The following is a 22372-nucleotide window of genomic DNA, read 5'->3' as shown; positions in this document are numbered from 1 at the left end:
TGCTATCTCCCAGATGTGGGGGGCCCGTTGCTGTGGGGACTGCTAGCTCCCAGCTTGGATGGCCAAATGCTAGGTTTCAAATAACCATCAGAGGTCCTTTCCTTAGCTTCTTCAGACCTACTGCTCAAACCTGGAGATCAGTGTCTGTGGCTCACCCAGTTGAGAATGACCTCATGCCACTTCGAGTCTGAACGCTTAACTTGGCACAAATCAGGAAAAAGCCCTTTGGGGAAGCTTACTGGCAGGGTGACTTTCCTCCACCAACACCATCATGGAACATGGGCCGATTCAAGAAAACCAGGCAGCTGCTTATTCCTTTGTTCCTGAACACCAGGGGGGTCGCCTTGTGTGACCTTTGGTGAGCTCTGGGCCATACTAGTCCATTGAGGAAGGTGACAGTTTCATTTGCAAGTTTCACCTCACTGGGCACAGGGGCTTTTGGCCCTGATGAGAAATGCCCCCGGGGAAGGACTGAGTCACTAAATGCAGAAGGAGCCCTCCCATCCCCCACCTCCCCAGAAAAAAAATATTTAAAAATCTTTTTCAAGGACGTTTTTTGCTGAGAATCTCTCTGCACAGCCAACACTTTCTGTGATGGTTTCGTATTGCCCTGGCCAAAAAAGAGAGCAAGCTTTTGATGAAATTGCTTGGGTTTGTTGTTGTTGTTGTTGTTGTTGTTGTTGTTGTTTTTAAAGGCAAGAAAACTTAAGCCAGAGCAGACTTAGACAATGACTTATCTGGGGGATTCGAAAGCTGGTTGTAGCCTCAGAACCGCGATAAAACCCCATCTCTGAGTTTTGAGGGTTTGTTTTTGTTTGTTTGATTTTGTTTCATTTTTTAGCTGGGGCTCATTCCTGATGCCTTTACAGTCAATACCAAATTCCATGCCACCCGCTGAACTCCTGTAAAAAAAAACCAAAACCAAAACAAAACAAAAAAAGAGCAGAAACTCCCCCAAGCGAGCTCTGGAAGGCTCTTGAGTCTCAAAAGCCTTGAGGGACTGAAGTTCCTCCAAATATGGAGCCCAGAAAGGCCACTTGGACGGCAAAGCTGTGTACAACATCGAAACACAAAACACGTCTTGCAGCTGAAAGGGCATTATGGCCTGTGGGAGGGGGCCTAGGGGCCTTGTTAAAAATTTACAAACTCATTTATTCATTTACTTTTTATTTTTAGGTGCACAGGGAAGTGTGTCTTCTCCCGTGTCAAGAAGTGGCCCTTCCAAGAATTGAGCTTTTGAGCTGAACCGGCCGCCCCTGGGGGAAAAACAAAAACAAAAATGCAGCTTTCCAGTTCCAGCGGACGGTGACTTTTTGACTGATATCCATAAAAGAATTCATTCAAAAGCGCTCTTGTTCTCAGCAGCCCGTGAGGTCCCTCGTGAATTCATCATCTAGGGAAGGGGAGGCATACCTCCAGAAATGCCCAAAAGGGAGGGAAAAGAGAAAGAAAGTTAAGTTCTGTGGGTTTTGTTGCATCCTCCTGCTCTTTAAGCAAATTATCTGGGATTTACACACACACACACACACACACACACACACACACACACTTGAGCTGGAGCTGGACTGCCCTTATTTGCTTGCAAACGGTCCAGATGCAATGGGGCCCCATTAAGTTAGACTCCAAGAGCCTGGAATCTGTGTCCTGCTGGCTCCTTCACACAGTGCCTGCCCCCAGAAGGGAGCTCATTTCCACATCTAGGACCTGACAAATGTCATTTCTTATGTCAAACACTCCCACGTGGATCTTAAACCCTAAGTGGGAAAATCAGCTAGCCTTCCAGCTTTAAAGAAAACTTTGGAAAGGAAAATGATTTCAGTGATCAACTCACCCAAGTTGCAGACACAGGGCATGTGCTTTGCAGAATGGTAAGGAAGGTAAGGGTTGGTTTTAACCATCATCCCAATGTCCTTTTTGAAGCCTTCTTAAACAGCGGGTCGCACGGTGAATAGAAATGAGGCTCCTCTGCAGTCTAGATCTCCCTCACTCTATCAGTGAACACACAGTGACCCTGGCCCACTGGAAATTACGGGCTCCATTAGGGAGAAAAGAAATTACTGACTGAGCAGCAAATTCTGTAAATTTGTAATTCAGATCTTAGGGCTGGCCTGAGAGCCGGTTGGGATCCAACCCTTTGCATAAATTGGTGTTCTGGAGAGTTTAACCCTTGCGGCTCTGTTTCCTTTCCCCAGAAAGCTGCTCGTTTTAGCCTCTCCATCCCTTGGCCCTTTAAACTTGCCATAGCAGACAGAGCATCCCGTTTGCGATTTCACAGAAGTAAGGATAACTATAATAATGCCTCACATTCTCGCACTTTGCAGTTTATAGAATGCTTTCTGAATACATCATCTAATTTAAAGCTGTATACCTCTAACTGAACTTAATTGCCACCTTTATTATATTTTATTATGAGGACACTGGCATGCACCTGTGTGCCTTTTTTTCCCCCTCTGTCTCCAAAGGAGCACTTCTTGACAAAATGGCCTCCAGCTGCTAGAAGGAGCTCATTGCTTACGTGATTGACTCTCGCTGAAGGATGTTTTTGTTGAAATCTGGCCACATGGGGGAGTTTTAGGACCTAGGGCATTACCATCTCCAGCCAAGCCCTTTTCCCTCACTCCCTAACCAGGAGGTTGGGCCAAAAAAGTTCTTAAGAATGTGCTTGTTGATTAACTTCTAGAAAGTAGTCAAATTTAATGAAGAGAACTAGAACAAGAGGGGGCCAACCTGGGCAAGTCAACTGCCTTCCATGATTCCCAGTCCACCAGACCAAAATAAAGTTGGTTGGTTTGTTCTTCCATTCTTACCAGCTTAGTCTTAGACAAAGCTTAAGGAAGGGTAGTGTGATTGTAAACCATTTAGGTTGGTGTCACTGCAAAGCATTTAAGTTCCCCTCACCAGCTCTTCATGCTCCATAACCCAGCTTTACCTCTCATGTCTCTGTACCCAACTAGCGGGCAAGCGACTTAACGTCTCAGTTTCCTCCCTAAACAATGGGACTAGAATAATGCCTACTTTGTGGAGCTGGTGGCTGGCGCATCATAAGCACTTAGTAAAGGAGAGCTATTACATCATAGGGAACTTTCGGCACCAAAACAGAAAACTCCTACTCAAATTCGCTAGTAATAATCATAATAACTGTAAGGATATTTATCATATCATTTAACATATGTTATATCACAGCCTGGCTCCGATTATCTGGACTCTGCTCTGCCATGTTCCATGGGCTGACTTCACCCTAAGACCAGTGCCAATTGATGGCTACAGTTCCAGAAGGGGGATTATGGGATTACCATAATCAGTTTTGATTTATTGTTTTGGCAAAATCGATTATTTAGAGGCAACTACAATGATGCAATAAACAGTAAGGCAATTATTGACATCAGTGTCTTTAAAGTTAGTGGTTCCTCAGATCAACCATGCCCCAACAATTCTGACTGATGGGGCACATACTTTTATGATGCCCTGCCCTCCAAAACAGGGCCATTAGACTGTGAACTCATCAACATTAGGGACTTTCTTGTCTGTGTCCCTCACTGCTCTGTCATCAATGTCTAGCACAGTGCCTGGACATAGTAGATTCTCAACAATATTGGCTGAATGGATATATTAATAGATAATCTATGGCCATATCCATTGGGGAGGGGGTTGCCTTATTCTCTAGTATGAGTTTATTTTAGCCCCAAGTGTTCAATCACTTTAATTAGACATCCACCCTCCCCAGCTACCTAGCCTAGTGGTTCTCAGAGTGTGGTCCCATGACAATCAGCATCGGCATCACCTGAGAACTAATTAGACTTGCAAATTCTCAAGCCCCACTCGATACCCACTGGATCAAAAACTCGTGGTGGAGGGCAGCAATGTGTGTTTTAGCAAGCCCTCCAGGTGGTTGTGAGGCAGAGAAATTTGAAAAGCACTGGTCTAGGTAGAGTTACCACTCCACTGACATCGATTTAAGAAGACCAGCCCTGAAGATGCATAGCTAACATTGGACTTACTACATGCTAGCCATTGTGTGCCACATAAATTACCTTGCTTACTGCCCATTTTACAGATGAGGAAATTAAGGTTCAGAGAGGAGAAGCAATGTTATCCAAAGACACACATGTCAGAGCCAAGGCTGAAACCCAACCTAAGGTCTTAACGACATGTTTTCATGTCTGTGGGAAAGACAGGCAGGCAAGAGGACAATAATAATATAACGTATGGTAAGTAAGTGTAGGGTGTTGTGAAACTCGGAGGAAGACATTGCTACCAGACTACAGGAGATGGAGGTTGGCCGTTGGAGGTGGTGACAGTTGAGCTAACTCACAAAGAATGATTATGAGTTGGCCAAAGTGGTTCCCAGCAGAATAGGAAGTGCAAAAGCCCAGGGTCTACAGAGAGAATGGCAAGTTGTTCAGTATGGCCAGAGGGAGGTCATGGGGAGGACAGGTAAGACGGTGGAGGCTAGAGAGGAGGCACAGACCAGATCATCGAGGACATGAAGTAAGGAGCCCACAGTAAGAAGTTAGAACTTCTCCTGAGAAATAGGAAAAAAAGATCTGAACTGAAGGGTGGCAGTCCCATCTGTATTTTGGTTGCAGGTAGGATCTAATATAAACTCAATTTGACTAATACTCATTGAGTGAACTGAAACATCTAGTAGGTATTACAAAGTATAATCATTTTCTTCTTAAGCCTCTTTTAAAAGTATAAGAACTACCCACTTAGATAAAACCTCTAAATGGCATTGGTCCCTACAAGAATGATTAAATGCTCATTTCCATGTGTCATAAATGTGGGTTTGGAATTTGGCCCCTCATCCACCCAGATGAGCCACATCTATGACCCAGGACTGGGAGATCATGAGCAAGTTATTTTACATGTTAAAGTCTTAATTTGTTCCTCTATAGAATGGGAATAATAATGGTACTTAACTCAGAAAGTTGCTGAGAAAAGTAAACGAGACAACACGTTTATAGCTTGTAAGCATAGTGCCTGGCAAGTAGTAAGTGCTCAGTGAGCATTATTGATGAGGACCAGACATCTGCCCAAAGTAGCACATACATCTTCACTTCCATGGGCTTATAGGTCACCCAGTCACTAGGATTAAACTGTGCCAGGCCCTCTCCATTCTGGTAACCATTGACTGGCTGGCTCATCCAAGAAAAAAGAAAAGAAGGAGAGGAAAAAAAAGAAAAATGTTGATTTTCCCTGATGTCCACCTCATTCTAAAGTAAAGTAGAATTTCTGGGGAGTGGACTCGAGTACGCCTTTGGTTTTCCTCTGTTGTATCTTAAAATATTAGCCGGTTTGCCATGGTAGCAAATGCCGTGGATGCCTCACCTCATTTCTCTTCAGCCCACTTCAGAGTTCACCTACAGCACTGATAACTCCCCACCTCAAAGATCTCTCCACTATTGGCTTTTCTTCTTGGTGGCTTTCTCCAGTGGCTGTGGGAACTCGTTCAGCCCACCTGCAGGGCATTCTGGAAATGCCCAAAATTTTACACCCCTAGGGACAACCTTCAACCAATGAAGAGATGGCAGGTAAATATCTCAGCTTCCCCACCCCTCAGAGGGACAATTTTGAGGTGTCTTCTAAATGCTCCCACCAGGTCCCCGGCAAAACTGAATCCTAGCTGCCCACAGTAGTAACATACCCATAAATACACTCTCCCTCATTTGTGCTTCCTGGGATCACTTCCCAAATAAACTACCTGCATCCAAGTTCTTGTCTCAGGGTCTGTGTCTAGGCACAAACATCTGTATCTCACCTAGGGTCCTTGTGCCAATTAGTTTTTTTAAAAATTTTATTTTATTATGTTATGTTAGTCACCATACAGTACATCATTAGTTTTTGATGTAGTGTTCCATGATTCATTGTTTGTGTATAACACCCAGTGCTCCATGCAATACATGCCCTCCTTAATACCCATTGCCGTGCTAACCCATTCCCCACCCCCCTCCCCTCTAAAACCCTCAGTTTGTTTCTCAGAGTCCATAGTCTCTCATGGTTTGTCTCCCCCTCCGATATCCCCCACTTCATTTTTCCCTTCCTTCTCCTAATGTCCTCCATGCTATTCCTTATGTTCCACAAATTAGTGAAACCATATGATAATTGACTTTCTCTGCTTGACTTATTTCACTTAGCATAATCTCCTCCAGTCCCATCCATGTTGATGTAAAAGTTGGGTATTCATCCTTTCTGATGGCTGAGTAATATTCCATTGTATATATGGACCACATCCTCTTTATCCATTCATCTGTTGAAGGGCATCTCAGCTCTTTCCACAGTTTGGCTATTGTGGACATTGCTGCTATGAACATTGGGGTGTATATGGCCCTTCTTTTCACTACATCTGTATCTTTGGGGTAAATACCCAGTAGTGCAATTGCTGGGTCATAGGGTAGCTCTATTTTTACATTTTTGAGGAACCTCCACACTGTTCTCCAAAGTGGCTGTACCAACTTGCATTCCCACCAACAGTGTAAGAGGGTTCTCCTTTCCCCACAACCTCTCCAACATTTGTTGTTTCTTTCCCTGTCCATTTTTGCCATTCTAACTGGTGTAAGGTGGTATCCCAAGTAGTTTAATAGAGGGGAATTCATAGGTGCTGGATGAGGTGAAAAAGCAAGCACACGATGAGGACACCACCCAAGATATTAGACACAGAAGAAAACTGCAATACCATCGGGGCCAGACAGACAAAAGGAAGAGGTCATGTTACCAGAGCCAGGAAAGCTGGATGCCCTGTGGGTAGAGGAACACCACATGGGGGTAGGGGAGGCTGCCCGAGGGTAGCTGGGTCCAGAGGGGGCTATCAGGAAGCACTGCCGGGGCACCTGGGTGGCTCAGTGGCTAAGGGTCTGCCTTCGGCTCGGGTCATGATCCCGGGGTCCTGGGATCGAGTCCCACATCGGGCTCCCTGCTCCATGGGAGGCCTGCTTCTCCCTCTCCCACTCCCCCTGCTTGTGTTCCCTCTCTCGCTGTGTCTCTCTGTCAAATAAATAAATAATATCTTTAAAAAAAAAAAAAAAGGAAGTACTGCCTTTCTGCTGACAGGAGGACATAGGAAAAATAGCTTGGTGGCAGTGCCCCCCGCTGTCTGAACCTAACCAGAAGCCAGTTGGCAATGGAACCTGAGAAATGAAATTTGAAGGGAAACATGGAAAGAGGAACTAAGAACCAATGGGCACAAACTAAAGCCCGGCTTAGAGAGGAAAACTAACATCAGAAAACAACGTTGGTCATCTAAAACTAATGATGTAATGTATGGGGATTAACATAAGAATAAAAAAAAAAAATTAAATTAAATTAAAAAAAGAAAGCAACGTGGGTTAGGGCCCCACACCCACCCTGGATCTAAACAAATGAACATGTGTATTATGATCCCAGTGACATCAACTCACTTTACTTTTTCAACTTCACTTTGATATCCATAAAATGGAGGATGACAATGGAATCTACCACATGGAGCTGCTAGGTGGATTTAATGATATATTCCATGCAAAACAGTTAGCACTGTGCCTGGCACATGAGTGCCTAATGCCTAATAAATGCTCATGCTCATTGGAACATTTTGAGATTCAACTGCTCTTTGAGTACCTGGCAGCCTATTAAAATTCCTGCTCAAACTTGTTTCTTCCCCTCTTTACCACTCAAAAGCTCAACTTCAATGTCTAGAATCTGCCTCTAGTCTCTACTTCATTGCCTTAAAAAAAAAATCTTTCCACTTTCACTGAAGTTCTGCCAGAACTGAAGGAGGAACAGCTCTCTCCTCCCCTCTTGGCTCCCAACCCTCTCCCTGCAACCCCCACCCCCTCCCTATCTTTGCTGGCCAGTTTTTCACAAGGAGCTTAGCAGTTTTGAGGATACAAAAACAGGAAATTATGCACCAGTCCTGACTAAGGCTAAAAACTTATGTGCAAACCCTTCATCATACAGATTTCTTCAGCTCTCAAAAACTAGGGCTTGAAAAATCAGGTCCCTGGCCAAGATCTTTGAATTTGCTTAATCATTTCCTTTGCGAATGCATAACCTCTTTAGCCATGAAGAAGAAGTGGTGAGAAAGAGGGAGGTGGGAGTTGATATATTTTAAGTCAACCACAAGACAGGACAGGAAATTCTGGATTGGGGGGGTGGGTGGTAATGTTTCTTTAATCCCTAGGTGCCGCAGCAGACTAAGACAGCAAGTTGGGGGAATTTGACCTTTCTAGGAGATTCTTTGACTGTTGACTCTGACCCAGAGTGAGATGTCACAGCCCTCTTCATTCAGGACTGAATAGAGAACATGAGAGCAGAGAAAACTCTGAGATGCATCCCCCGTGACCCTTTATTTGACTCAGGCAGCCAACATTTACTGCCTATTCTGCCCCTGTGCTGTATAGAGAGGACTAAGATGGGCTCCCAAACAGGCAAAATAATGTCCCCACTTGCTCAATGCCAGTTGAAAGTTAATGTACCTATTGGAGAGAATCTGAAGTGAGTGACACCCAAAGCTGTTCTGTTGTTAAAATCTCTGGAACAACAATATAAGTGGCTTCTTTGTGCTTCCTTCTTGCTTTTGGAACTTTTCCCAGCAAATCAGAGCTGTGTACTTTATTAATCCTTAAGGTGAGTCATTGTCTTTAGCAGTGATTTTTATCCAAAATGGGAGACCAACCCCTTGCTGGATGTTAATCCAGCAAATAGAATGAGATGGGAGGAAATGGAATGGCATAGAGTGGAATGGAATGGGATAGGATAGGATGGGATAGAATAGAATAGAATAGAACAGAATAGAATAGAATAGAATATTTCATGATGTATTATAGGTAATATGGATAATATTGATTAGTGAAAGGTTAGTTTTGATTATGAATATGTGCATATGGATTCATGATGTATTTTTTCTTTTTTTTAAGCTTTTTAAAAATTTTATTTATTTATTTGTCAGAGAGAGAGAGAGAACACAAGCAGGGGAAGAGCCAGGCAGAGGGAGAAGCAGGCTCCCTGCTGAGCAAGGAGCCTGATGTGGGACTTGATCCCAAGACCCTGGAATCGTAAACTGAGCTGAAGGCAGACACTTAACCGACTGAGCCACCCAGGTGTCCCTCATGATGTATTTCTTACTATGGTTTATAATCAGAAAAGTTTAGAAGTCTCTGGTCTTTATTGTAGTTCAGTGGTTAAAAGCATGGGCTCTGGAGTCTGCTGGCGTGGGTTCAAATCTTAGTAGTGTACTAGCTGTCTGAGATTAGACGTGTCAGTTAAATTCTCTGAATCTCAGTTACTTCAGGGAAGTACAGCATACTAAAGCAAAATATAAAATGTAATCCTGGATATCATAGTCTCTCAGGTTCTGGGGCCATTTATTTTCAGAAAGGGCCATTCTGTCCCCTATATCTTTCCTTTGTTCCCAGACTGCTGCTAATCTTCTGGGGTCCACTCCTTTTAAGTAAAGTTACTCCTTCTATCTTAACCTCCCTCTCCCTCTGATCACCTCTCATTCCCTCAACCTCTAGCTGCTATCTCCAACATCATCTGGCGAAAACCAAAGCCATTTAATACGTAAAACTTCTTTCTGGAAAAATGTCCAGATAGCTAGTAGTGGACTATCTCACCTACTAGAACAACTACAAAAGCTAGACAAAAAAATTGGTATGAAGGCATCCTAAAACAGAGACACAGTGCTCCACTTCAGTGGAAAACAATAAGGAGACCGTAGTTGACTTTTCAGCAGAATTGATGGAAGCCAAAACATAAAACCCTTTAAAAAAAAATAAGAGCTGAAAGAAAATAACTACCAACCATAATCCTACACCCAGTAAAAAATCCATCAAAATTTAAGATGAAATAAATATATTTTCAGACAAACAAAAATGGAGTGAACACATTACCAGCAGACTTTACCTAAAAGAAAGACAAAGTCCTTTAGGAAAAAAAGAAATAATCTCAGAAGGAAGACTAAAATTTTAGGAAAGAATGAAGAGCAGCAGCAGAAGAAGAAATGTGTTGGTAGGGCGCCTGGGTGGCTCAGTTGGTTAAGCAACTGCCTTCGGCTCAGGTCATGATCCCAGAGTCCCTGGATCAAGTCCCGCATCGGGCTCCCTGCTCGGCAGGGAGTCTGCTTCTCCCTCTGACCCTCCCCCCTCTCATGTGCTCTCTCTCATTCTCTCTCTCTCAAATAAATAAATAAAATTAAAAAAAAAAAAAAGAAATGTGTTGGTAAATCTAAATGAATATTGACCTCATTAAAAGATAATAATCAGGGTGCCTGGGTGGCTCAGTTGTTTAAGCGACTGCCTTTGGCTCAGGTCATGATCCTGGAGTCCCGGGATCGAGTCCTGCATCGGGCTCCCTGCTCAGCGGGGAGTCTGCTTCTCCCTCTGACTCTCCCCCCTCTCATGCTCTCTCTCTATCACTATCTCTCTCAAAAAATAAATAAAAATCTTTAAAAAAATAAAAAAGATAATAATCATGTCTTGCAGGGTTTAAAATATATGTAGAATTAAAATTTACAGCAGCAATAATGCAAAGGTAAGGAAAAGGGATTTAAACAGGTCCTAACTTCCTTGCATTGGCAGAGAAGTGTTAAAAGCACTAATTTCATTAGACTACAATAAGACAAGGATCATACTTGTAATCTGTAAGATAACAACAAAAGAAAATGTGGAAATAACAAGCTAATAGAGAGGAGAATGACCTAAAGAAAGATGTCATTAATGTAAAAGTTCATAATAAAGAAAATGGAACTCACAACAGATGGAACTCATTGAAACAGCTACTAATGTATTAGTATTATGTTAATAATGTATTAATAATTACATTAACTGTAAATGGACTAAATGCTCAAACGAAAGGAGATCATCATACTAAATGAAAAAAAAAACCAAAAACCCAACTATTTTCTGCTTGCAAGAGATAAGCCTTAAATATGAGCATACAGACAGGATGAAAATAAAGGATGGGAAAAGATACTGTATGCATACACTAATCAAAAGGAAGCTGATTAGTTACTATCAGATGAAGTCAATTTTAAGATAAAGAGCAATGTAATAGATGAAGAGAGTGAATTTTTTAACAAAAACCATCAGTCCCACTGAAAGATAGAACAATCCTAAGTCTAGAAAGAGTCACTAATATAGCTTTGATATGTATAAAGGCAGAAACCACCAGATCTAAAAGGAGAAATGGAGAAGTCCACAATCATAGTGGTGGGCTTTAACATTCCTCTATCAGTAACTAATGAACAAACCAACAAAACTAAATCAGCAGGAATAGAAAAATTTTGACCAATGCTATTTAACACACTTAACCTAACTGACATTTACAGAACAAAGCAACTGATAACTGCAGAATATATATTCTTTTTCAAGTGTACATGGAACATTTACCCAAATTGACATGTGCTGGCCTGTAGGGTAGGTCTCAAATTTAGAAGGTGGGTGGCAGGGGCAGGGTTTGCTGCTGGATTGGATGTGAGGATGACAAAGAGAGGAGTCAAGGTTGATGAAGGATCCAGGGCTCTAAAGTCCAGAGTGACTGATTCATGCTGCACAGTTAGCATTTTGGAAAGACAGGGGTGTGTGTGTGTGTATGTGTGTGTGTGTGTGTGTGTTTAACAGTCATAAGATAGTCAGGAGTATTTACATGAGTGAGTCAACCTGGGAGTGAACCTGTGTCCAACTGAACATGAAGCGATTATTCAAACTTGGTTTCTGGAATATTCCCAGGGTGAAGTTATTTCCTGTTTTTATCACTGCTCAGTTGAAGTGCTTCTTCTAGGAACTGGGTGGCATCATCTGTTTCAGTTTGGAATGGTAGGCGCATAGAAAAAACTCCATAAAAATCCCACAGGGTTGACAGACACTTCTGAGAAATGAAGTGAGACAACCCAATTCCTGGCCTCTCTTATCAGAGAGGGATTGGTTTCTTCATCTGCTGATTGAGTATCAGCTGTGAGTCTGGGTCTGGGAAAGAGATAGACAAGAAAAGCAGAGAACACTCCCGGATAGGTGAGGAGGCATTCACTCCAAAAGCCAAGTATCAAGGATATACTTTGGGAAATCCCACACAAAATTGCATTATGTACCCTTGTGTGATATGTTTGAAGTAGTAAAGAACATTCTGGAGCTCAGTTCTCCTTTGAACTAGCTCCAAGACATTGGGCTGGAAAGGAAACATTGTGTCTCAGTTTCTTTACTGTAAAGTGGGAGTGATGTTATTGATAAAACCATCATTACGGAGGTAAAACAGATAATATTCAGAGCCTGCTCAGAGCAGTGCTTGGGATTAAGTTCCCCAAAATTAGCATTTGCAACTTTTATCATTCTGCTGTTTCAAATATTTCTTTTCTTTTTTTAAAATTATGAAACCACAACATTTTTAAAAAATGTTAGGAGAGAATAATAGTGAAAGAGTCTGTCATCATCCCATCTCCTTGACTCAATCATGGTAGCTTCAGATAGTTTTTTATATTGATTATGTCATTGTTTTGAAAGTGCCTGGCTTATAGCAGGTGATCAATATATGCATACTGATTGCCTGACTGTCCAGTTGAATGCCAACTACTTTGTTCTATGCTTTGTGTACCTAATTTAGTATATAAGATGATGAATATAATTATATACATTCTTTTATGTTTTTTCATAAGCTTCACGATCATAATCTTTATGGCTCCTGGAAATCTCATCGTGTCAATGTGCAAGCTCTGGATAAGCCATTTCTCTTTTGCTGTCCTGTTTGTACGGAGAATTACTGCAGACCACACTCTTCAGACACCACCACAGTGAACAGTTCTCTACATAGCATTTTGCCTTTTTTGGTAAAACTTCTTAAGAGAATCATAGAATACTGAGTTGAACGTTCCAAACCCCACCTTTAAGTTAGCTGAGAAAGGAGCCCCCAACGATGAAACCAAAAAATGGGATTCCTTCCATAAGTTTAGGTGGTAATAAAATGAATGCCATGAGATGACGAAATCTTGTGGTGATCCTATTACCATTTTGAAGCATTGCTTTTCACTCTTTCAAAAAAAAAAATGATTTTAAAACCCACAACTCCGCCAGCAGATCAATAGAAGATATGAGTATTTTGATGTATTCGTCGGACAACAGTAACAAACTCACCCTTCATGGATATACGTCAAGAAAAATCTCAGACCTCTGGTTAATTCAAAGGTTGGCTTTAAAAAGCTGCAGAGAAAGATTTTCAGCTAGGCGCATGTTTCCTGAAGCAGCAACCCCAACATCTGATGGCGTGTTGGGTGATAAATGTCTCCCTCCTTATGCTGGGGAAGCAGGGGAGGGAAGGTGAATCGCAGCCCTCGATTTGAGTGAGAGGCACTTACCTCATAAGGCAGAGACAGCCACTGGTTCTCCCCTCTCAGAGCAATGATGGGTGACTGCAAGCCTGGTGGTCCTCCATGGGGTCTCTGGAGCCAGGCAACCATGGGCATGAAAAGCAACTTTGCTACCTTGTCTGGTATGTAAGTTAGTAACTGACCAAGGCAGGGCTCAGGCCCAGGTCTCCCAGGCTCCAAAACCCCCGACTCCGAGCATAACACTACTCTCTCTCCAGATTGGTTCTTCTCTTATTTTGGTTGATCCCAAAGTTTACTGGAAATGGAAAGAATGAATGTGGAGGAGCCATGTTAGAAGGTCATTGCCATGGCTTCTTGATAGAAGACGTCAGCTTCAATCAGCATGGTTGCTGGAAAAGGAGGTGAGAAGTGGCTGTTTTCAGGATTTATTTGAAGAAAACATGACAGGATAATATCTATGTGACACCCAGTCATGCACCTGAAAGGGGACATAGGCACATTTCCCCGAAGGTAGTGGTGCTCCACCAATTTGCTCATTGGCTCCATTGCTCATTGGATACCAGCCTAGAATTTGGAGGCTTTATTTTCACAAAAACACCTGAGGTTTAAATAGAGCATCTTTCTCCCCAAACTGGCCTTTTTTCACTCCATCCCCTGAATTATAGCCGTAAGGTAGCATGAGAAGAAAATAAAATCAGATAATCCTGAGAATAAAACCACTGACTCAGTGATCACTACACGGTCGCTCCATGTTCCAGTGCATCTTCAAAGGAACCCAGTGAGGTGGGGAATTTTCATCCCCTTCCTACACAGGAGAAAACTGAAGTACAAAGAAGTTACAGAATTTGCCGGAAGCCACAGAGCTGTTCAGTAAGAGCAGGGATTCCATAGGGGTGTGTCTGATTTGCAGCATTTGCAGGCTTCATCATGAGGCCCTGCTGCTTCCCGCCATGTTGGGGGAAAAGGGTGGGGGCTCAGCATGAGGCAGAGGAGCAGACTTCTTTCTGCAAGTAACAGAACTGGTTCAGGGTCAGCACTCTGTTGCCAGCTCACATCCCAGCCCAGTGAGTTCTGTGTTTTCTCTTTGAGGGTTAAGAACACACAACACGCCTTTGGTTGGGAGTGGGGAGGAGTTGACATTTGTCGCCCGGTGTTGGGGGAAGTTAATCGTTTTAGGTCCTCTCACACTATGTGGAAGCCTGACATTTGACATTTGGGTAAAAGGGGAAAAAAGTCTCCAAAAGGCTGCTTAGGCCCTGCTTGCCTGATTCCTTGCCAAACGGGAATCCGTCCTTGGCTGTCTTCCCTCATAAATGATTTTCAAACTACAGTTTTAAAAACAGTTCCTTTGGGGAATTAGGAAAGCAATTGTGTTTCGGGGAGAAAACTATCCCATCCACAGAAATGCACAAAAAGTAAAACCACCAACTTCTCCATCACCTAGAGAAGAGCATTGTTGACAATTGAATGCTTTCCTTCTTTTTTCCTTATGCCTATATCCTTAGTTTTGTAAGTGCAACTGAACTCAAAGTTTTGTAGCATGCATTTTTTTAAATCAAACATTGCATTACCAGCATTGCCTATGTTTTAAAATTTAAAAACATGGAAAACACGATTTTTTAAAAAGAGATTATTTATTTATTTGAGAGAGAGTGAGAGCAAGAGAGATCACAGAGGGAGAGGGAGAAGCAGACTTGCTGTTGAGCAGAGAGCCCGACGCGGGGCTCGATCCCAGGACCCTGGGATCATGACCTGAGCCAAAGGCAGACCCTTAACTGACTGAGCCACCCAGGAGCCCAGAAAACACGATTTTTAATGACTACCTAATAGTCTGCCCCACTGATTACTGTAACATTTAATCAAACGGGCATTCTTTTGTGTCCTATTTCAAGCAACATTATCCCCATATGAATATTTCACCTTTATACAGGTCTTGTGGTCCTATGCTACCAATGAAACAATTTTAATTTCCCATCAAAATCCTTCTAGACTTTTCTACATCAGAAGAGTCGAGATGCAAATTACAGGTGTGATCTTGGCTCAGAAGTAAATACCATGCTCTAGTGTGATAGTCATGCCCTATAAGGAGAAGCCCAAATGTCCTTTTATTGAGCTTTTTGGTCACCCCAGTTAAACGTGAACCAACAAAGAACTTTCCCTTGCTTCTTTCCCCGATCTGAGCCTTTCTGTAGCCCTCTGTTCCTCTTTCCCTTAGCTTCAGTTTCTGCCCCTTTGCCTCCCACACCTGTTCACTCCTCAAGATGTTGTCTTTTCCACTTCTATTGCTCTGCTGAGACAGTCCTCACAAAAAGGCACAGGCATCGTCCTATGCGCTCAGTTAATTTTTAATTGTGTGAGTGATACAGAACTGCATTTTTTTCGTTAAAATAATTAACAACTTAAAGATAAAGGGAGAGTCCCTTTAAGCACTTATCCCCGATCTTGGAAGCTTTCTCCTTCAACAAGGATATCTGGTAATGTCAGTGTGGCTGGAGGCTTCAGATCCTACTTCTATACACAAACACGGAGAGAGAGTACACACTATGGATTGTTTGGTTCGTTTGGAAGTTTTTCAATGCATCTTATCTTTTTAACTATTCCTCAGGTCACCACGGACCATGGTTTATTTCCCTGGAAGTGTACTGATGGACATTGAGGTTGTTCCTGGTTCTTCACAATAACAAACAACGATGCAACCAAGAGCGTTCTACCCTCTCTGTGCACCTGTGTGGGAGTTTTGTGTCTCTGGGGCAGTTATAGAGAATTAGACCCCAGGCCATTGGGTGTGCCCCTTTCCCTTTCAACATTACTAGGCATTGACAAATCACCCCTCCAAAGTGGTAGCACATGTTTCAGCAACAGCCTGTCTCAAGCCTTCTACTATAGGCTCTTTTTTTTTTTTTTTTCAGATTTTATTTATTTATTTGAGAGAGAGAGAGCAAGCACAAGCAGGGGGAGCGGCAGGCAGAGATGGGGCTCGATCCCAGGACCCCGGGGTCATGACCTGAGCTGAAGGCAGATGCTCAACCAACTGAGTCACCCAGGTGCCCTTTTACTATAGGCTCTTAGGTGGCATTGTGCCACCGCATGCCTCTTCTGTTTCTTATCTCACCTCTCCTTCCCTGTGCATCCTCGTCCTCCCAGTCTATGTTTTCTAAATCCCCTTCTCGGTGTTCCCTATGCTGTCCTGAAATGTGCTTGAAATGGGCCTGGAATGCATCACTGCTTGCCCTCCCTGAGTGACCTCGTATGTCCCTGCAGCTTGCACAACTAGCTCCCTCAGGGGTCACAGACTCAAATACTTAGAGGAGCCAGGCGGGTAAAATAAATATGGGGGAGTCCCTGTAGCGCCCACCCCCGGCAGCCCCAACCCCTGCCCAGCACTAGCTGCTGTTGCGTTATTGGAATCTACGTTGAATACTCTCAGATGTTTGTTTTTTTTTTTCCAAGAGGAGTCAGAAATCTAGATTTGTAGGTAAATGCTCTTATTTTTTAAGAGCTGGAAATTCATATAAAAAAAAATTTTAAGCCCGTGTGGCCCACAAAACATACCTGTGGGGCAGATTCTGCTGCCAAAAGGTCAGATGGCCACTTCTGCCTCAAACAAAATCACTCTGTTCCTCAAATCCCCCCTTTTCTGTCTGGGGCCTGTCCCTTACCCACTCAGTCACTAAATGGTCTGATGCTGCCTAAAATTGCTCCAGAATGTAGCCTACCCCTCTGTCCTCACTGCCATTGCTTTAATTCCAACGCTCACCAAGTCGCATCCTGGCTGTGACTAGGGCATTCTACCTAGCTCTCCGGCCTTCTGCTGATACTTCCCAGCCCCTGCCTTTGCACTAACCCTCCTCTGCATTCTAGAACATTCTCACCATGGCTAATGGAGAGAGAGGAGGAGGGAAGGGAGAGGGAAGTATCCATGTGTCTTCTCTGCTCAGACAACCCTACTGGGGCCATCTTGCCCCTAAAACAAAGTTGCTCACTGCAGCCACATTTGGTCCACACTTGCCCCAGCATTATGAAATGTGACCCAGCATTATCAAATCTGATTTCATAGAAATATTCAGATATTGGGCTTTTCCTGAAAGATCGGATTGGCTGGCAGAGCTGGGTCTGCCATCTCCCATGGATGCAGTTGGCTGGAGCCCAGTAGTGATTGTCACCATGGGGACAGCTTGGCTCCCTTCCTCGTTTCCCCCAGCCAGCCTCACGCACCCATGGTACTGCCCTGTCCTGAAGGAGTTTGCAACCCCCGAGCCACAGGCTAAAATTCAACTGTTAATGGGCACATCAGACCCAGCATGTCTGGCCCCTCTGCCCGCCCCCAGCCTCACCTCTCAGCCCTACCCTTCACCCCCTTCCTTTTTCCGACCACTAATAATCGCTGACTCACAAAGAAATTGTTTCAGACCTGAACCTAACCACCACTCAATGGCGTGACTGCTTTAGTTACTTAAATCAAGATAGACACACTCTGTTCAGAGAGGGCTTCCCTTTAGCTCAATAAATCTCTCTTCAAATCACTAATGAAGTTGAACTTGCCCTAGACAGTGTGTTTCAGGTTTAAGAAACTCTTACTGAAGCTCTTTATAGTTCTCAGGAGTATCCTTACTCAGCCTCGGATTCTAATAGAGGGAGACTGAGCTGCTGATGGACAAAGTCACACCTAATTCATTTACCTCTCAGGAGAACAGTGTTGAAGATCATGCAGTGCGAGAGCTGCTTGCCCTCACGAAGAACATGCGCGTGCGCACGCACACACACACACACACACACCTGAACTAACTCGCTTCCTTTCTTGATATATATATTTAATAATATGCATGGTCGTTATTTTGCTACCTGGTAATTAGTTATAAATGAAAATCTTTCATAAAGACCGTTGAGTTAGGATTATTTTTGCAAAACTAGATAAAAAAAATTTTTTTAATTTGTTCATTTTGTTTTAAGATTCTTTGAAGTTGTCAAGCCTACCCCACATGTGTTCTCCCTTCTTTTTACGAACAGAATATTGACTTTAATGGGGGTGATGGAAGGAGGGCTTTAAAAACATCAGCTTTGGGGCACCTGGGTGGCTCAGATGGTTAAGTGTCTGCCTTCGGCTCAGGTCATGATCCCGGGGTCCTGGGATTGAGCACCACATTGGGCTCTTGGCTCAGCGGGGAGCCTGCTTCTCCCTCTCCCTCTGCCTCTCTCCCCACTCATGCACTCTCTCTCCCTCTCTGTATCTCTGTGTCTCAAGTGAATAAATAAAATCTTTAAAAAACAAAAAGTAAATAAAAAATAAATAAAAGCATCAGCTTTAAAAACCACATTTCCCAGCCTCTTTTGAGCCTAGACTTGGCCGTTTAACATGGCTCTGGCCCATGAGATGCCATAAACCATAAGGTGGGCTTTCCCAAAAAGCTCCTTAAAGGTGGGGGGGAGGTGAAGGGGGGGAGGTGAAGTCTCAGTTGATCTCTTTTCTGCTACCTGAAAAGCCATGTGACCATGAGAAAAAGACCAAAAAGTTTGGCCTTAAAATCCATACCACACCAACACCAGCAGCCACCTACCTCTGGGTGTGGTACTGAATGGGAAAAATAAATCCTATTTAAGCTGCTGGTATTAGGTTTACTCTTATAGACAGGTAAACTATATTCTATTCAAAGCTATTTTGAACCAGGTTGGGGAGGGGAGCAATTTCTCCCACTGGTTAGTGCACCAAAAATCACAGGAAGGGTCCAACTCAGAGATAACTGTATATAATATTACTTTATTCATAGTACCTTGAAACTTTTTATGTGCTTTTACCATTTTCTGTCTTTTGGCCCAGATGCAATACAACATGAAATTTATCAACTGTGCATATAATAAACAGTAACTGTGGAGAACTGAACCATCTGAAAAATTTAAACCCAAATGTAGATTTCCATTTTGGCTGAAAGCAAGATGTTCCTTTTGGTGGTAGGAGGCCCTCAGTTTCCCACTTCACTCTGTGTGACTCAACTTGAATGCACTCCCATTGACATTCTGGATTTTTCTGTAATCTCCTTTCCTTAATAAATTCAAGATAGCTCCACAAGTCACAAACAGCTTATAATAGCGTTACTGTTTCTGGACGAAAGCAGGGATACAGCCCTGGCCAGTAGCTATGCTGTGGATATCTGAATAATTGCTTCAATTCCCCACTTGTTTCTGAGTGAGTGTAGGCCTGACCTCCAGGCATGGCTGAACATTACTCAGTCAAACCGAGAGTTTCAACGCTAAATGTGACAGCGTGTGCTATATCTGTTTTCTCTCTGGCAGATTATTCAAATACCATTGAGCTGAAGTCAAGTTGTCCCAGGGCCCGTTGAATCTTTGCCCCAGTGGTCTGTGTAGGAGCCCTTCCTTGAAGAGCTTCCTTTGCTATTCTATAATCTGTTTCTCAGTGAATATGTGATGATTGGATGTTTTCAGCCTAATTCTTTTCTCCTACCTCATGTCCCCTGGAGATCCTGCCGCCTCCTTATAAAAGCCATGTGTATCTTATCTTTTCCAGTGCAGTTGCTAAAACCAGAAAGCAGGGTGGAAAACATTACCCCAAACTGTACTGTTTTTCATCATTTCTTTCTGACACCTCCAGATAACTTGTTAGCATATTGTCTCTCTATTCAGCATAGCCCCACTGGGTGTTTGCGGACTGAATAACATCACCCAGGCATTTATAATTAGAAACAAAAATGCCTCTTTCCAAATCTATAGCACCAGGAGACAACTGGAGAAATTTCAAAAGTTGCCGGTGAAACCCCAGATGAAAGAGGTCTTTTCTGACCAGGCAGACACTCACTGGCTTTCAGGACACTACTGGGAAAACACTGGAAGCAAGGGGCAAATAATCTTTCCAACTGTTGATCCCAATGCCCCATGCCAAGGGGACACTCAAGACCTGGGGTTAGCTTTGGAAATTTGACAGGAAAATTGTCACTGGGCTCTTGGTTCTCCCCAGAGAAGCTGTGTTTCTTGAAGTTCCTGGAAGACTCCAAGAAGCGGTTTGAATGTTTACCAGCGTGGAGACGGAGCTCAGTGACTTTTGATTATTGACTTTTTATTTGTCCAACAAGTTCTTATTGACTCAACTTGAGTGCACTCCCATTGACATTATGGATTTTTCTGTAATTTTTCCTTCACAAATTCAACATAACTCTACAAATCACAAATGACTTGATTACTGAGTTTCAATTTAGTCAAGAAATTTTTTTTGAGGGCCTCTCTCCGCAAGTCCTGTGCCTTGAGGACCTTTTCTGCTGTCATCCAGGGTCTTTGCCTAGGAATAATATGACCGGAGCTCTACTATCCAATACACTAGCCACTAGCACTATTTAAACTTAATTTTAGGTTAGCAGAAATTAAAGGAAGCTCAAATTCATCTCTTCGGTTGCACTGGCCACATCTCTCGTGCTCAAGAGCTGCATGTGGTGAGTGGCTACCATATCAAACAACAGAGACCTAGGACATTTTTATCATTGTGGAAAGTTCTTTTTGGACAGCGCTGGGCTGATCATCGGACTTGCCTTGAACACTCCCGGTTACACGGATTGACCTGCCATAAGCATTAAGAGCACCTCTTCCACGCCCAGTGTCCTGGTTGGGAAGGGCAATTGAACAATGACAACGAACTTGACCACTGTGCTTGCCAGGACTTCTCTGAGACCCAGAACCCTGTGTCTTGATGAAAAAGCTGGCAGTGTCAGCAACCCCCCCCCCCCCCCGCGTTTTCATCATGATTCTCTCCCACCTGCCAAAGCCACCAGTATTAGTAATGGGAGGGAAAGCGCAGGAGAAGAAATGGTCAGTTCTCTTCAAGCGAGTGACTTACTTGTAGGCAGTTTCAGTTTTGTTTCTAATTTGCCCTGCCTGAAGGACCTCGGATTGGCCCCTGTGCCCTGAAGGATGCCCATGGGTCCCCGAGAAGGAGGGAAGGCTAAGCCCGCTCAGCTACCGTCCTGTGCGCCCCTGCCTGCCTCGCCCAGCAGAGGGCGCCGGAGCTTAATGTTCTGGGTGAAAAATATTTACACAATCATTAGGGATTTTTTTTTTTCTTCCAGTGATACTTTGTTTTGTGAGCGGCAATCCGAGGTGCCAGCTAATATAGGTCACCTTAAGGATAAGTCGTCAAAACTGGGAGATAAGAGCCGATCGGGCGGGCAGCCAGCTCGTTAGGGACCGCACGCTCTCGGACACTAGGCTGGGGACGCTCCCGGGTCGCAGCCGCAGCCGCAGCCAATGTCAACACGGCAGACACCATTTTGCAGAACTCTCCAGAAGGGGGGTCTAAACTGTGTCCGATACGATCTGTGCCGCCCGGCGGGTCAGGCCTACACTTCTAGAGGGCCCCCCCCGAAGAAGCACCCCGATCGTGGCCTTGCTCTCTGTGGGGCTCTGGACACTGCCTTGCCTCCCAGACACCTGCCAGGCAACAAAATGGTGGTGAATGCGAAGGGGTGTCTGCGGGGAGCAGAGGTGGACTTTCCTACAGCTGGCTCAGCTGCCCCCCGTCCTGCCACCCGTCAACCCCCAATGCCTGTCTGTCTCGCCCTTTCTCTCTCTTTCTCAGCCTGTTTCCCTCTCTCTCTCTTTCTCTCTCCCTCTCCTCCCCCTACCCCTCCTTCCCCTCTCCCACTCATCCTCTTCCTCCTCTTCCTCCTCCCCTTCGTCTTCCTCCTCCTCGCTCCTCCTCCTCCTCCTGCCACAGTCCCTGCCCTTACAGAAGGGGGCTGAAGTCCCAGCTGACTCGATTCCTGCTCTTAGCTCCTCGGGGCTGCTAATTCTTTACTGCGCATAATTTGTGATTTGTTTGCATGTATCCAAGGGGTGAGGTGCTGAGGCAAGTTACCAGTTTGGGTTATTTCCTTTGCCTGTTTTGGTGCAAGGAAGGTTATTTATGAGATCCAGAAGCTCCTTTCTAAATGGGCGTTCATGGCTCTTCTTAAGATTTTCAAGAAACTTTCTGAAGGCAAGCACTTATATTACTCCACTATACCTTTTGGGAAAAAAGACAAGCACGTGCAGGTCTCCCAGCTCTGGTAGCTGGGTCACAGAGGGGGATTTGTCTGGGGCACC

Source organism: Neomonachus schauinslandi, chromosome 10 (assembly GCF_002201575.2).
Source record: "Neomonachus schauinslandi chromosome 10, ASM220157v2, whole genome shotgun sequence".
NCBI classification, from domain to species: Eukaryota; Metazoa; Chordata; class Mammalia; order Carnivora; family Phocidae; genus Neomonachus; species Neomonachus schauinslandi.
The sequence above is the reverse complement of the archived record's forward strand: the minus strand, read 5'-3'. Positions refer to the sequence as shown.